Source organism: Schistocerca nitens, chromosome 9 (genome assembly GCF_023898315.1).
Source record: "Schistocerca nitens isolate TAMUIC-IGC-003100 chromosome 9, iqSchNite1.1, whole genome shotgun sequence".
NCBI lineage: Eukaryota > Metazoa > Arthropoda > Insecta > Orthoptera > Acrididae > Schistocerca > Schistocerca nitens.
The window spans coordinates 257,229,121-257,247,693 of record NC_064622.1 but is presented as its reverse complement, the minus strand read 5'-3'; positions in this window follow the sequence as shown (position 1 = coordinate 257,247,693).

Genomic DNA, 18,573 nt, shown 5'->3' with positions numbered 1-18,573 from the left:
TATCTTCTAAGACAAGTCGTAAGGTCAGTGTTGCCTCGCGTGTTCCAACATTTCTACGGAATCCTATGTCATCTTCCCCGATGTCGGCTTCTACCAGTTTTTCCATTCGTTTGTAAAGAATTCGTGTTAGTATTTTGCAACCGTGACTTATTAAACGGATCCTTCGGTAATTTTCCCATCTGTCAACACCTACTTTCTTTGGGATTGGAATTATTATATTCTTCTTGAAGTCTGAGGGTATTTCGCCTGTCTCATACATCTTGCTCACCATATGGAAGAGGTTTGTCATGGCTGGCTCTCCCAAGGTTATCAGTAGGTCTTTCAAGGTTACGCATTTTTGTTCTACTGTATTTCTTTCCCCTGTTCTTTTTAACGGTTCCCTAATGTTCTCCCTGAAACTTTCTACAACTTCTGGTTCTTTCAGTTTATCCAGGACCCATGGGCTTCAGATCGTACCTTTTTGGAGTCTCTTCAGTTTTAATCTACAGTTCATAACCGTTTGTGGTCAGTGTCCACATCTGCCCGTGGAAATGTTTTACAATTTAAAACCTGATTCCTACATTTCTGTCTTCTCATTATATAGTCTATATGGAACCTTCCAGTGACTCTAGGCCTGTTGCACGTATACAGCCTTCTTTCATGATTCTTATACAAAGTGTTAGCAATTATTAAGTTATGCTCCGTGCAAAATGTACGAGGATCGTCCTTTCATTTCTTATCGCCAGTCCATATTCACCTACTACTTTTTCTTCTCTTCCTTTTCCTATAATCGAATTACAGTCTACCATGACTGTTAAATTTTCGTCTTCTTTAACTAACTGAATAATTTCTTTTATTGCATCATACAGTTCTTCAGCTCCTTCATCTTCCGCGGAGCTAGTTGGCATAGGGATTCGTGTCTATCTTGGCTACAATAATGCGTTCACTATGCTGTTCGTAGTAGCTTATCTGCGTTCCTATTATTTATTCATTATTATTTTGTATGTATGACCGTGGAGTCACCTGATCAGAAGTCTTGCTCCTCTTGCCACCCATCTTCACTAATTCACTAACTTTAACCTTTCCATTTCCCTACCTGCCTGATTAAGGGATCTGACATTCCATGCTCCGATCCGTAGAACGCCAGTTTTGTTTCTCCTGATAACGACGTCTTCCTGAGTAGTCCCCGCCCGGAGATCAGAATGGGAGACTGTTTTACCTCTGGAATTTTTTACCCAAGAGGATGCCATCATCATTCAACCGTTCAGTAAAGCTGCATGCCCTCGGGATGAATTAAGTACTGAATGAAAATGTATGCTTCTAATGCTTATAAAAGATGCCATTCATTTCCCTTCATGCTCATTCAAGGGGGAAAACCTTGAACAAGATGGCAATGAATTCAAAGCTAAAGAAAAAATAATATTTAATTCTGAGTTCTGGTAATGAATATTGCCAATGGCCAAACAGAAAGCGTATCATACAGTGCTCATTATAAGTGGACGTCGAAGAACAAACACCGTTCTTATATGCAAAGTCCATCCTGCAAATCAAACAACTAATTTCAGTTATCACTTACCGAGACGATTAACTTCGCAAAATTAACGCGTACCACGTCCTCTCAATTATACCAAGGAAAAGCGTTGCTGCCTGAATCGCTCCAAATAACTTGCAGTGGACGTGACTACGTGCACGCCGGCCGTGTGCGACAGTTAACAGCGTTCGTGCCTCATCTGCGTGTGTATGACTCGAGAGGATGCACCAAAACGGTAGTTCTTGGAGGCAGAAGGCAGAGTGAGTCTCTACGAGAATTCTAACTTCCCTCTAGTTTTGGATAAGCTCCAACGCATCCATCAATGACGGTAATAATTGCGAGCACCATCCAACCTCAAGCTCAGCTTTGCCGAGATTGCCACCACAATCGCAATGAAATTTCAAGATATCGACAGCGCGCCTGCAAGAGGGAAACGCTTTGTTTTATTCTTAGATGGGGTCACGGGTAGAAGCTGATCATCTTTCTAGCCACGTTCTACAACATCTATTGAGACGCTGTGTCTTTCAGTTCCCGCGACAGGCTCGCAAGTGCCCCTTTTTTAAGTAAATAAGACATTCCTTCACGAAGGCCTCACATCTTCGTTCCAGCCCGTGCTAATTAGAGAAGGCACTACCTCCCTTCGTGTTAACAGGGCCAGCCCAGAGCCGCAGGGTACAGTGAGGGTGGGGGCAGCTTCGGACTTCCCTCTGCCGTCTCTCTCTGCTAGGCTGCTGTACCAAAAACAGAAGAAAAACCAGATAAATCAGTTCCTAAGTTGACCATACGTGGAATAATGGAAAGAAACAACCCGGTTTATTATGGAAAACAATTTGTTCTAATTTTAGTGTGCTGCTACGTGAATAATTACGCCATCTTACAATATGCTAAAGCATTAATGCAGAGCCGGTTTATTCTGGAAAATAATTTGTTCTAACGTTGGCCACCCGTCTACACATTTTATGTGACAGTATTACATCCACGCTATCATTTGACAAACCATAACATGACCGAACATATTAAGAGGAGACTCTGCGCCCTGTTAGTGAACCTGATTTATGTGAATGGCAGCAATTGCAGTGCTGCATTGAGACAATGTCGCCTACTGAAAGGTCTGAGGAAGGTCCGGCTGTCATTAAACGGTTTAAAGAAAACATCTACATCTTCATCTACGTGATTACTCTGCTATTCACAGTAAAGGGCCTGGCAGAGGGTTCAATGAACCACCTTCAAGCTGTGTCTCTAGCGTTCCCCTCTCGAAGGGCACGCACGAAAAACGAGCACTTGAATTACTCTGTGCGAGCCCTGACTTCTCTTATTTTATCGTGATGATCATTTCTACCTCTGTAGGTGGGTGCCAACAGAATGTTTTCGCAATCGGAGGAGAAAATTGGTGATTGAAATTTCATGAGAAGATCCTGTCGCAACGAAAAACGCCTTTTGCGTATATTTTACATTGATACGTCTAGGAGATACGGACGGTGCACCAACGGAAGAAGTTATTATGCGCAGTAACTTTCTGAATTTGCTCTTCGGTTTCTGGGATGCTTCGAAATTCATAACATGTGACCAGGCAGTATTCTGTGGAATTACAGGGCACATTTTACACTACAGGACGCAGTGAATACACAGAACTGCCGAATTTGGGGCGCTGTTAAGCCACATGTTGTCCACCAAGACCCACTGCAATCGCTATGTATGAGTGTGTGGTGCAGATTCACAACCACCTTTTTCTCGATCTGTTCTTCTTTGAAAATAAAACACCCAGAAGGCCTGTCACGTGCACCGTGACATCCACAGGCTATCGAGACCTCCTTATACAGCATGTGATTCCTGCACTGAAAGAGAGCAACTGTTGGGAAACACTGTTTTCATGCAAAATGCGGCAACAGCTCCCGTCCATCGTCTAGTGAAAGATCTGCCGAATGCAAACTTTCACGAATGAGTTATCTACAGAAATTTTCCAGATGCGTGGCCTGGAAAATCACATGATCTGAATCCATGCGACTTTTGGATCTGGGGCTATCTGAAAGAAGGCGTTTACCAGGTTCAAAATGGTTCAAATGGCTCTAAGCACTATGGGACTTAACATCTAAGGTTATCAGTCCCCTAGACTTGGAACTATATAAACCTAACTAACCTAAGGAAATCACACACATCCATGCCCGAGGCAGGATTTGAACCTGCGGCCGCAGCAGCAGCGCGGTTCGGGACTGAAGTGCCCAGAACCACTCGGGCACCGCTGTCGGATTTCACCAGGTATACATTTTATCTCTGCCTGGTCTAAAGGATAGTGTGCGGGAAAACATTGCTAGGATTCAAATGGAACTGCTGTGAGCAACTGTTGATACGTAGTTTCATGGGTTCAGCACCTCCTCGACATCTCCGTGCTTACGCTGAACGAAGTGTGTAAGCGACGGTTAGTAATAAAATCAACATTGTCATTTCCACTTGTTTAGCCTTTTCTGCCCACGCCCCATTTCTAGTCCATTAAATATAAGCGTTTCTATACGTCGTTATTGCATTGAGTACATCAGATTTGCACCTGGTGGCCAGAACTGGAAATAATTTGTTTCTTGCGTAAATCATTTCCGTTAAGACGCATTAGAATATTTACCAAGTTACGGCTGCCATGTGGTTATTCCTGCCCACACTGGATCTCTGTGAGTAACTTCCATTTAATTATAATTATTCGTATAATACTTCCAGTTCTGAAATGGCTGTACCGGCACGTTCTCAAATATAATAAATTAAAAAAGAATATTTTCTTGTTAGAGCGAAAGACAGAGGTACTCAGACTTGTTAGCACAGTCACAGCTCACTCCCGCGGAGGTTTCTGCCACCACTGACATGTCAAGAGGGCCCGTCTATTGGCACTAGAGTGCCAGTAAAGATCCCACCCCATAACTGTTCATCAAATGTTCGCTGTTCTCTGAAGCCTGCCGCGCGAGTAGCCACGTGGTTTGAGGCGTCATGTCACGAACGACGCGACCCCTCCCGCCGGAGGTTCGAGTCCTCCCTCGGGCACGGGTGTGTGTGTTGTTCTTAGCATAAGTTAGTTTACTTTAAGTAGGGTGTAAGGCTAGGGACCGATGACCTAAGCAGTTTGGTCCCTTAGGAATTCACACACACTTGTTTTCCCTGAAGCCTTAGATACGTACCGTAAATTCTAGAGCTATTGAACTCTTGTCTCGATGTGGATAGCTCTCCGAACGGTTTGCATGACGATTTTTCACGACCTTCTGGACTTTGCTTCGTGAACTCCGCTGTCGACGGGCACAGGAACCTCATGTTTCTTCAACCGATCTCTGCGTCACTGCCAGTGCCACTAATCACAAACTGTGTACTTCCTACTCATCGTGAAACAGAAAAACTTGTCCCTTTGTTTCTGAGATTCTGAAACACCCTGCGCCATGTGTGATCTGAAATTCTCTTGCATCTTTCTCGAGCACTTTTCCTAGGTTGAAAAATCTTGGGAAAGTACCTTGATTGTTCTTAGGTGTTGCCGCAATGTCAGAATTTCCCCATTCTGGATCTGAAACTGAGCCTTATGAGAGTCAATACAAGAACCAATATATAAATAAGAAAGTTCATCGTTGTTCTCTGTCAAGGAAAAAGCGAATCCCAGCAGGAAGCCCCAGAAGCTGATGATGCAAGCCTTGTGCATCGCAACAAGGTGATAAAGTGCGTGTTGAGAAAGCGCCGTGCGCCTAGTCCTGATCAGGAGGACGGGAGCGGCCGGGCAGGTGCTAGTGACGTCACGGGCCAGCGAGCGGGTTAACCAGCGCCGACCCCGGCAGCAGCGCGGACGGCTACGCGCCGTGGACGCAGCCAGCAGTGTGGTGCGTTGGGCTGGGGCGTGATCCAGCTGACAATGTGTAATTACACGCACGCCTCTTATGGGTGTCTGTCCTCGTGGGCTTCATCGGCCTGGTCAAGCGACTGCCCGCGCGTAGCGTCTCAGCTTTTGTTTTCTATCGATACCCACTTACCAGCGACGTATAACTAACTGCCTGTGGAGCACAATAAATACACGGCTGCAGTCTGAAGGTGAGAGAGAATTCTGTGAAGAGCAGAAGCAAAGATATGCTGTTCGATTCTTACGAATAGCTGGGGTCTACGGAGTTTACTTAGGTAAAAGTATCGAATTTTGCGCAGTATATGGTGACTTTCAAAATCATTCCATAGTTAGGTCTTCCTGAAGAAGACTGGAACCCAGTGAAATGGAAACAGGCTAGGTTCTTTTCACAAGTAACGCAATACAATCTTTTCCTTGGCCAATTTCTGTTGGCCCTGTATTTAATGAAGTTCAGATTGGTGGTGACGCTATGAGTAGCCCTGAAAAAGGCGTCTTTAACGGAGATGCGTTATAAGCAGAGAGCTGTCATTCTTTTGGCATAATACCTGATTGTCGCAAATACCAACAGGTGCTTACAGAATGTCTACTGAGACATGGCAGTGAACAAGAGCACGGTGAGTCGTTGGGCGAGGCTTCTGTCGTCATCACAAAGAGGTCGTGCAGTCCAGTCGCGCGTGTCGCCCAGCCGCAGACAGCTGTGACTCCTGCAGTGTTGGATCGTGTGGTCATTATCGTTCGAGGAGATCGACGGATCACAACTGGACGTCACTACTGGTATTACTGGACACACTCATCTACCAGATGGGCTCCATACCGCCTAACAGAAGAACAAAGACCAACGGAGGACCATCTGTGCGGAGTTGCTTGCGCGTTATTTGTCGATTACCGTCACAAGCGATGAAAATGAGTTCATCACTTCAAACCGAAAGCAATACAGCGAACTAAGGAGTGGCAACCTACAACTTCTCCTCCGCAGAAGAAGTTCAAAGCCACACCCTCACCCGATAAAGACGACGGTCCTCTGGGACTCTGAATGGGTTATTCTGTTTGATGTCCTCCCTCATGGTGCAACAATCACCCAGAAACACTGAAGAGATGACTTCAGCGTTTTCGTCGCCACACTAACGCACACGAACACCTCCTTGTCCATGAAAACACAAGGCCTCACCCAAGTCAACGAACCCGGGAGGAGCTCACAAAACTTCATTGAACCGTTGCTCTTCTTCCACCCTACAGCCCGGATCTTGTATCCTCCGGCTTCCAGCTGTTTGGTCCAATTAAGGATGCACTCCGTGGAAATCAGTACGTGGGCGATAGGGAGGTTACTGATGCAGCAGTAGTATATCTCCGACTTCGACCAGTAAAGTAGGACCCTGCGGAGGTAGAGGCCCTCCCAGTAAGGTGGCGTGAGGCCGTCGCATTGGACGGAAATTGAAAAGCGCGGTTTTGGAGCAGGAGATTAGTGTTTAATGACCCGTCGACAACGAGGTCATTAGAGACGGAAAAGTATGGTTTTATAGGTAAATAAGAGTGGAATAGTATGGTGTATTGGAATCTTGAATGAACCTGCTTTCAGGACAAAAATGAGTGGCTCTCATTGCTGAATCCCTCGTATGACACCGAGGATCATAGCACGGCTGGAGATGAGAATGATGGAATGAGAAGGTGGGGTTAGACAGAGTTAGTGTCTTTCCCATTATTTAACATTTGTTTGATTATTTAGTTAAAAAACGATTCCAGAAAAACAATTGGGAGACAGCAAGAGAAAGGATAAACAAATGTTTTTCCAGTCAGTACAAACTTTAATTTTATTAATGTATTATATACCGAATATGTTTTTGAACAGTTAGTCTAATTCTGAAGACGACGCTCATAGTAGCGTCGAAACCTGGTCAATTTTGACTTAATATTTGTGACCGAGGGCTTATTTGTCCTAGTAAAATTTAAAAGATTTGCTAAAGACATGATGTAACTAAGTGAAAATGGAAAGGCAATTAACGATATGTTATTGGGCAGTAAAAGGGTCTCGTAAACTGACGTGCGGCCTGAGTGCGTGGTTCTGAACGCATTCTCCTCCACATCCGCATCCACTGATGCCTGTGGGCTGAGGATGACACGCCAGCCCGTCGGTACCGTTGGGCCTTCATGGCCTGTTCGGGCGGAGTTCGGTTTTTTGCAGTGGGTAGTAAAAATCTGATGTGTGATCTACCTATGGGAGCGAAATTATCAATAAGATATTCAGTAATTACTGCGATTATCGATTTTACTTTGGTTGTGGTCTTCAATCTGAAGGCTCATTTGATCCATTTCTTCAGGCAAGCCAATCCTACGTAAGACATTTCAACTCTGCATACCCAACAGCCTTGTTGAATACACCGGTTCCAGTCAGCTCATTGAAGTTAAACAACGCCGGGGTTGGTTGATACGTGAATGGACGATCTCCAGAATATATCACGAGCTATTGGGGATTTTCCCTTTGCCTTTCCACCACAGAGAAGGAGGGGCTTTGGCGTCAAGTTTCTGATCGATAGACTTTGTCCCAATGCCTTGGATTAAATACCAAACCTCTCCATAGTACATCATGGAGTGAAGGCATGTTACACTGCTCATCGCGATCCGTCCGTCGGATGGAATGTTAAGCTCGGCAGCACCGTTTGTGCTGTTTGAGAGGAATATTCTATGTGCCAGCACCTGGTTTCTCCTTCTCCCTCCTGTCATCATCATTTAACACGAAAATGACACCACGCTACACAAACACCCATTTCAGTCATCTACACATATCAGATATACTTGACACATATATCTCACACTTCGGGAAGAAAAGGTGCCTTGTTCACGAAGGACAGGAAAATCTCTTCCAGCCAGACGGCTGAACCTGTCACTCGGGATCACACAGCAAATCATACCAATCATTTACTTTTTTTACCTCTGCATAACTGCAACCTATGCTATAAATTTCTCTTTCCAGTTCGATTCAGTGCATGTTCATTTGTCATTTTGTCTACCCATTATGGCACCAGAACACAAGTTACACATACTTGTGTACAGCTACTTGACAAGGAGAAACAAAATTTATTCAGCTTTAAACAGTCTTGAAAGTCAAAAACGGAGGTCTGGCATGCTATTCTTCCAATGAAAATTGAAATGAATCCCACATTGTATGGGCGAAATGTTTGCCTAGATTGACTCTCGTCGCGATGGAGAATAGCATGTACGGCGTTCCAACTTAGCCAGTCTTCTTCATGACTTGACTCTCAGCATTTAATTAATGCTCTGTGCTTTATTTCACCTGTTTCGGTCTGTGACTTGTTGAAATGTTTCTTTGAGTGCCTGTAAAGCTCCCAGGAAACTTTTCTTTCATTTCAGATGTTGGAGTGCTGATAATATCCAGATAAGGAATGGTCTGGATACGTTAGTTGACGTATGTTTCCTACACTAGCTGCTGTCTCCCATACAATAATCAGGCAGTGCTATACCAGATAATAGTGCAAGTACTGTCAAGAAAAACTACTTTCGACTATAAAGTTTATTTCTCTGAGAGGTAAATCCACTTTTCTGGCTTGGCATGGTGTAATTCTTGAATAATTTATTGCCAAAAAAAGTTTTTCAAATGAAAGAAAAGAAACAAAGTTATTTATACTCACTATCAATAAATTGTAATTGCATGTTAATTCCTAGCACTGCCTATCCTGAGTTTGCAAGATCAAAGAAACAAATAGAGACGGCAAGGAAGTGGTCTCTATGAGTGTCTGTCACAAAGTAATATCCAACATCTGTGCAACAGGTCAACATCTGCTTGAAAAATGGATACCTTAATTCTGTTTGTGGTACCATCTTCGACCATATACCCTTAGGTAATTGCTGCTGACTTCTGGTAAAGTCCTAAATGCTACTGTGACATAACCAAATTGTAGTACAGTTAGATACAGTAACGCACGATATAGTTACATTAAGATAGAAGGAAATAGTACATAAGTAGCAACAAAATGAATCCAAAAACGGATTACACTATCGTTGATGAACTACGCCCTGCAATCCTTCACTTCATAACGATAATTCTGCACAATATTTAAAACATGTCCTCTTTCTATAGAAATCGTACCGCTGTTAAGAACTGCTTCTTAGAAGTCTACCTATCTGCTTAAGCTGCTCGAGTTGATTCACAGCAGCGGTACTCAACCTAGTGCCTCCTCCCCCACTAATGAGTGTTCCAGTTTCCACTGCGGGCGGTGTATGGCAGCAGGTTTTCATTGGTGATAAGGTATATTATTGGTAAGCCGGGCACATCGGCTGCTGGACTGGAATGCTGAACCCCTTTGAGTATACAAAAATTTATTTCCGCCACGTTAATGAAAACAGAGCACTGGCAATAACACAATGATTAGTTAGTATTTGAAAATTGCGGTGATCTACACAGATTATTCAGTTGTCTAACGCAATGAGAATAATTCAAAAAATTTTAAAAGAAAAACAGCCTTGGGGCCCCAACTTTAAACTAATAAAAAATTACTTTACACAAATATAACTTTAACTAAGGATCTGAGCTTACTAGTCAGTTACTGGGCCTTGTGAATATGAACAATAACAATTTGTAAAAGCTGTTGGGTTTTAAAAAACTACTCAAACAGCAATATATCATAAATACGTGAAAACTATTATGGAAAACATTCGGAAATACGACATTATGACAGCCTGAAAGATCTACACAACAATTAGCACATTCTCGACATCTGGCGTTGACAGCGGCAGGGTGTCTGAATTCCGTGCTCGAGAGCTGAAGTGACAACAACAGGCAGGAGGGCCTGCGCACACCAATAACGGCTTCTAGAACACAGAAAACCATGTATTAATACACAATTCGCTGAAATACTAAAACGAACAGCCAAGCACTGGGTAGCACGAAGTGCACGAAGAGAAGTTAAGCGTTGTAGTGCGACAACCGCAGTTACTATTAAAGCAACAGTTAATTAAACAATCTACAATGACGTGAAATTTCACTTCATAAATTTAAAAACGATAACTAGTTCAAGGTGATAATGACTAGACAATTCGCACACAATCTTAAATACAAAAGCACCGTTTGACGGCGCAAAATTGTTACTATTATAGTTGTCAACAAATAGGAAGTTGGCAATTCCAATTTAAATTAGCGGCTGAAGTTTTATACAGAGAATAAACTTTGATTCATAAGATTAACCACTTAACATATTAACAATAATAATAATAAAAAGGGATCACAGAATATCGGCCACACTTGTAATGCAACAGAACCAGAGCAGAGCGCAGTTACATGGACTCGAAATACCAAGTATCGCGGACCTACTACCATGTGGTTTAAGGAATAATTAGCGAAAATCAAAGTGGCTCGACGGAGCAATCACACTCAAACGTTCCACCACAAAATGGCTCACCATTTAACGTTAGTCAAGGAACTCGCCGTTAACATGCACGCCAGGGCAAACTTCCGCGCTCTCCTCAGGATTCGAGATAGACACGACTCTTAAACACAGCCTATATTGCCCGGTGACTGCTTCCGCACTCCAGTTGCGCTCGCCACCAGACCCAGGAGACCTAGGCGCAGGAATGTCAACACCGCGCGTCGTCGCAGTACACAAAGCGCCGACTGACTACTCGCGATGCACCGTACGCTATCTTCCCTCTGTCACTGCCGGCCGCTGTGACCGAGCGGTTCTAGGCGCTTCAGTCCGGAACCGTGGGACTGCTATGGTCGTAAGTTCGAATCCTGCCTCGGGCATGTGTGTGTGTGATGTCCTTAGGTTAGTTAGGTTTAAGTAGTTCTAAGTCTAGGGGACTGGTGACCTCGGATGATAAGTCCCATAGTTCTCCGAGCCAGTTGAACCATTTGAACCATTTGAACCCTCTGTTACTGCCGCCGACCGAGTCTCCGTCACTGCCCCGACCCAGTCTCCTCCTTCCTCGCGAGCTGTTTCCGTCTTAAATAGAGGGCGCTAGTCAACCAGAACGCCGCAAAGCGTGTAACTTTGACAGAGAAACGTATCCTGCCAAGAGCATCGCAGGAAGTCACGGCTCGATTTGGTTTCCCTGAAGTTTCCCGCGACATTTTGAATTTCAGAAAATATACTGGTTGTATCGCCCGTGTACAGATTTAGTTCACATTACATGAATGAAACTAGATGGCGCTACAGTGCCACCGCAAACAAAAAAGACCCTCGTCCCAGAAAACTTCGTACATCTGCACACACACTACCCAGCTGTGTCTGGCAAGCAGAAGCCAACCCTACCCCATATATACTGCGGGAAAAAAGTAAGCCTGGAAAGACGACTTCGATTTTGATCCGATGACGGCATATGCCTGGGGGATAGTGCATCTACTGATAATGGTTTCAACGTCGTCCGCTAATGGACAGCGTAGTGGCATAGCTGCCAAAGCGCCATCTGTGTCCACCCTTTTTACAGAAGACTCCGTGTTGTGCAAACATGAGAACCAAGCAGGAAACCATGCCACAGAGAGGCACTCACGCTTCCTGCAGCCAACTAACGATCATGCTCGTCCACACACTGCCCGTGAAACTCGACGTGCTCTACAAGACGCGCAGCGACTTCCCTGGCTAGCACGATCTCGGGGTTTGCCTCCAAATGAGTACGTATGCAGTATGATGGTACGAGATGTGATCGTGCGACTTCTCAACCAACAACTCTTAAGAACTACGTGAACAGGTCGAGCAGGAGTGCTATAACGTATACCAGCACAGTATTTGCCATCTGAACGATCGACCGGAAGCCAGAGTCAGCTCCTGTAATGCCGCTCGTGGAGGCGACACCACGTACTAACATGGATGTTTCAACATGGTTTGATACCTGCTACCTCAGAACCGCTTGTGCTATTGATCTGTAAACGTAATCGTTTCGTGTTCTCCACATGCACTATTGTAACAAGAAATCATCTGTGAATAGAAAACCTCTAAAAGCATGTATTAGTTTTTTCCGGCGGTGTACAGTCTACAAATCGTGAGCCGGCCGCAGTGGCCGAGCGGTTCTAGGCGCTTCAGTTTGGAACCGCGCGACCGCTACGGTCGCAGGTTCGAATCCTGCCTCGGGCTTGGATGTATATGATGTCCTTAGGTTAGTTAGGTTTAAGTAGTTCTAAGTCTAGGGGACTGATGACCTCCGATGTTAAGTCCCGTAGTGCTCACAGCCATTTTTCTACAAATCGTGAGAGGCACGCGTAGACGACAACAAACAGTACATGCTTCTTTTTTGCTGTCGCACTGGTCAGTAAGCAACTGCTTTGTCATAATGAGGTACATACAAAATATTGCGATATACTGTAAACCAAGATCTCAAAAGAATGACGTTCATGGGTATTTGCCTGATTATCTGATAATAGATTTTTTTTTTTTTTTTGTCATCAGTCTTGCCACTGGTTTGATGCAGTCCATCACGAATTCCTCTCCTGTGCCAATCACTTCACTTCAGAGTAGCACTTGGAAACTACGCCCTTAACTATTTGCTGGATGTAATCCAATCTTTGTCTCCCTCTACAATTTTTGCCCTCTACAGCTTCCTCTACTACCATGAAAGTCATTCGCTAATGTCATAGCAGATGTCCTATCATTCTGTCCCTTCTACTTGTCGCTATTTTCCCCATACTCCTTTCCTCTCCGATTCTGCGCAGAACCTCCTCATTCCTTCCCTTATCTGTCCAGCTAATTTTCAACATTCGTCTGTAGCACCTCATCACAAATGCACACTCTTTGCCCTGCCTTCCTATTCATAAGGAATCCTACTCCAGTTATACCATCTTCTGCTGCTGTTCATATTATCCTGTACTCATCTGGCCAGAAATCCTTGTTTTCTTTCCGTTTGACTTCGCTGACACCCATTATATCTAGCTTGAGCCTTTGCATTTTCAGATTTTCTAGCTTCCCTACCACGTTCAAGCTCTTGACATTCAACGTCCCGACTCGTATAAAGCTGTCTTTTTGTTGGTTATTCATTATTTTTCTGATGGTCACCTCCATCTTGGTAGTACCCTAAAGGAGATCCGAATGGGGGTACGTTCCGTAATCTTTTGCCAATGGACAGATCATCATGACACTTTTTCAATTACAGACCCCATGTTCTGTGGATACAAATTATGTGCCTTTAATGTAGTGGTTTCCATTGCCTTCTGCATCCTCATGCCGCTGACGCTGATCACTGCTGATTCTCCCGCCTTAAGGGTAGTTTCCCACCGCAAGGGCAATAGAATGCCCTGAACCTCCGTTCGTTCCTCCATCCTCTTTAAAAGGACGGTTGGCAGAGTGAGAGTGACTTCTTATGACGGATGTCTTCGACTGCAAATGCTGTTTATTAGTCAAAATTTTTGGTTTCATAGATGTTACAAACAAACGACGTACCGTGTGGTTATTGTGTTATAAAACATGATCCAATGAGTCAATGAACCCAAGCCGATTGTGAGAACATCTTCCTTCAAATCATTGAAATCATAAGAGCAAGCCCACTGAATATTTTCAGGAAATAGTTAAAAAATTTCTAAACCGTTAAACAATCATTGTATAACTTAAGAAACAACTAGCTCCGAACGAAGATGAATTAGTTGCCACTTATCGGATTTCATAATTAGTTTCAAAAACAAACTATAATATTGGATCTATAACGCGCTCTACAGAAGAATTTAACAGTCATGTATCAGGAAGTACGTGGCATTTTCTAAACGTCCCCCCCCCCCCCCCCCCCCGAAGTGAGGACCCGGTAAAACAACGAGTTTAGGAAATGGCAGTTAATGTTGGAATGTTGGAAAAAAATTTGAAGCTATTCTTCAAAACTCATTCAGATACAGAGAAACTAAAGAATATACAATTAATAATAATGAGCCTTTATTGACTGCGTATGTACTTTAGATTGATCAGAAGACTCCATTAAAACCAATACACTACACGAAGAAACGCTATTTGCTATAAACTCAGTACAGGTACAGCAGGATTATCACTTGTATTTAAGAATGTGAAATTTTAGTTTGTAAAAAAATAATATTGTTTTGAATAATACAGTTACGTTTGTCACCGAGGTCCATCAATCTTAGGTCACTATCGGGGATTTGTTGGTGATTTGATGAAAGAAGTGCCATATGATTTCAGTATGTGCTTCACTGACAGCATCTTGTAGGAAAATTTCTGATACAAGTCTCCATACAACTACAATAATGCGAGCCGTAAATAAGATAAAATCCAGTTCAATGTTTGACTGCAGCGCGAGGGCATCAATGAAGATTTCATTAGGTTACTTTTGTAAAGCAGAAGTTCTATGGCTGCCGTAAGGAACATCTTTGGCCTCATTTGGTAGTATATTTTCAAGAGATTCAGTTGTATAAATCAGCAGCTTCAAGGGGCTCTTGCTGACAAACTTGAACTAACTGTTTATAATCTGTTAGAGATAAACTTTATCACTCTCCTGAATGACCATGTGCCAACTCAACGAATGCAGCCTGGACATCGAAAGATGATTTGCAGATATCTGAAAATTTAATGTGTCTGACTGGATGAAAACTCCGTTTAACTGAAATACTGAAGAAGGTAATACAACTATCGAAGAAGGATTGTTAGAATTTAGATGTGGTGAAGAAAGGAAACAAATTTGATGGTGGTCGACATGAAAACCTATGGCAAAATAAGAAAAAGTACTACTCTTATTTCCAAATATATGAAAAATAATATTCAATTTATTGATTTCTTTCTCTACTTTATGTCTTCTGGAACCACGCTTTAGTGCTGTTAACAGTATTATTTGTGAGAGAATGGAACTGCTGAATACTTCCGAATGAGGAGATCTTCGTTTGTTTCTTAGAAAAACTGAGGAACATATTTAGTATTTGCTTTCACGGGATTAACGTCAGGATGTCATTAATAATTTAATTATCAAGTAGTAAAAATTATCAGATTTCTTGCATGTTCGCATGCAAAATGTAAATAAAATGATATATTTAAGTACAGTAACTTGCACTCGTGCTCTAGGGCTAGAGTTTTGCCAACTAACCAAAACGACCTCCCTCCTTGGCTCGAACCATAAAACTTCTTAAATTATGATTAAGAATCATCAACAACGTCATCCGAAGAGTTATGGTGTAAGAAGTCACCCTAATTCCTTGCCAAAGGGGGCGGAAGAGCGGACACAGGTTCCGGCACTCCCTAGCCTCAGAAGTATCAGCAACGATCAACAGCATGAGGCAATGGAAACCACTGCATTAAAGACACATAACGTGTATCCACATGACATTTGGCCTGTAATTGAAAAAGTGTCATGACGGTATCACCATTGTCAAAAGATCCCGGGCTAATCCCACATTCAGATCTCAAAGACTGTATAACCAATGAAAGGATGACTAAGAGTCGGAGCACGGAATGTTAGAAATACGAACCTGATGGGAAGATAGAAAAACTGGAAATGGAAATGCTAAGGCTCAATCTAGGTTTAGCAGGGATCAGAGAAGTGAAATGGAAAAAGATGATTACACTGTGATATCAACAGCAACAGAAAATAGTATAACTGGAGCAAGATTAGTTATGTATGGGGTAGCCGATCGACGAAAGAAGGAAGTGCAGAAATATTGAGAGACCTTCAGGAGCACAGAAATACAAGTTTGTCACTCCAAATAATGCGATGGATATAGTATTCTGAAGAAAGGCACTAATTGCCCGAAAGCAGGAAAGAAATTAAATTTCCTTTATGTATGAGTAATTTGTTGCTTATTATTTCGTTGTATACAACTACTTTTGCTGACGATGGATAAAGTACTAAATACAAATAACTTTGGAATGAAAGAAAAAGGAAGTTCGGGGAGGCTAAGGCGAAATGGCTGCATGAAAGATGTGGTAAAAAACTTCTTTCACACAGTTCCGAAAATTTGGAAGAGCCGACAAGTACGAGAATTGTCACACAATCGGCTTAGCAGCTTATGCACGCAAGTTGCTGACAATAATAACATACAGAAGACTACAAAGAAAAATTAAGGGTGTGTTAGATGCCGATCAGGATTGTAGGAAATGCAAAGGCACCAGAGAAGTGGTTCTGGCGTTCCGAAACATGGAAAAAAAAAAAAAAGAAAAGAAAAGGAAAAAGCATCAGGAGACGTCCATAGGAGTTTTTGACCCAGAAAAAGCTTTGGTGCAAGATGTTCAAAAATTCCGAAAAAGTAGGGGTAAGCTATAGGGAAAGATGGGTACTATACAATATGTACAAGAACCAAGAGGGAACAATAAGAGTGGAAGACCAAGAACGAAATGCTCGGATTAAAAATATATTCATGGTGAAAGTACACTCCTGGAAATGGAAAAAATAACACATTGACACCGGTGTGTCAGACCCACCATACTTGCTCCGGACACTGCGAGAGGGCTGTACAAGCAATGATTACACGCACGGCACAGCGGACACACCAGGAACCGCGGTGTTGGCCGTCGAATGGCGCTAGCTGCGCAGCATTTGTGCACCGCCGCCGTCAGTGTCAGCCAGTTTGCCGTGGCATACGGAGCTCCATCGCAGTCTTTAACACTGGTAACATGCCGCGACAGCGTGGACGTGAACCGTATGTGCAGTTGACGGACTTTGAGCGAGGGCGTATAGTGGGCATGCGGGAGGCCGGGTGGACGTACCGCCGAATTGCTCAACACGTGGGGCGTGAGGTCTCCACAGTACATCGATGTTGTCGCCAGTGGTCGGCGGAAGGTGCACGTGCCCGTCGACCTGGGACCGGACCGCAGCGACGCACGGATGCACGCCAAGACCGTAGGATCCTACGCAGTGCCGTAGGGGACCGCACCGCCACTTCCCAGCAAATTAGGGACACTGTTGCTCCTGGGGTATCGGCGAGGACCATTCGCAACCGTCTCCATGAAGCTGGGCTACGGTCCCGCACACCGTTAGGCCGTCTTCCGCTCACGCCCCAACATCGTGCAGCCCGCCTCCAGTGGTGTCGCGACAGGCGTGAATGGAGGGACGAATGGAGACGTGTCGTCTTCAGCGATGAGAGTCGCTTCTGCCTTGGTGCCAATGATGGTCGTATGCGTGTTTGGCGCCGTGCAGGTGAGCGCCACAATCAGGACTGCATACGACCGAGGCACACAGGGCCAACACCCGGCATCATGGTGTGGGGAGCGATCTCCTACACTGGCCGTACACCACTGGTGATCGTCGAGGGGACACTGAATAGTGCACGGTACATCCAAACCGTCATCGAACCCATCGTTCTACCATTCCTAGACCGGCAAGGGAACTTGCTGTTCCAACAGGACAATGCACGTCCGCATGTATCCCGTGCCACCCAACGTGCTCTAGAAGGTGTAAGTCAACTACCCTGGCCAGCAAGATCTGCGGATCTGTCCCCCATTGAGCATGTTTGGGACTGGATGAAGCGTCGTCTCACGCGGTCAGCACGTCCAGCACGAACGCTGGTCCAACTGAGGCGCCAGGTGGAAATGGCATGGCAAGCCGTTCCACAGGACTACATCCAGCATCTCTACGATCGTCTCCATGGGAGAATAGCAGCCTGCATTGCTGCGGAAGGTGGATATACACTGTACTAGTGCCGACATTGTGCATGCTCTGTTGCCTGTGTCTATGTGCCTGTGGTTCTGTCAGTGTGATCATGTGATGTATCTGACCCCAGGAATGTGTCAATAAAGTTTCCCCTTCCTGGGACAATGAATTCACGGTGTTCTTATTTCAATTTCCAGGAGTGTATATTAGTTATAAGATTCACCGGTGACATTGTTACCTTTAGTGAAAGTGTGGAAGAATTAGAGGATCTGCTGAATGGAATGAAGTCTGACGTGTACAGAATTGGATTAAGATTAAATCGAAGGAAGTTGAAAGTAATGAGGAGCAACATAAATGAGAACAGTGAGAAAATATACAAATTGTGGATCACGAAGTAGACGAAGTTAAGGAAGTCTGCTACCTAGGCAGCAAAGTTACCCACCATGGATGGACCACCAAAAAGAACCTGTTCATACATTCTGCTAGCGAGAGGTGGAAACACGTAATGCACTCAGGAACATTCAGAAAATTCATGTTGATTCGATTCGTTCAGTAATATGTGCCACCATATCCAGTAAAGAATGGGGGCAAAGACAGTTATTGAATTAAGTGGGCTAGAGGAAGGTTTTTTTTTTCCATCAGTAATGTGACTGGTTTGATGTGGCCCGCCACGAAGCCCTTCATCTCAGAG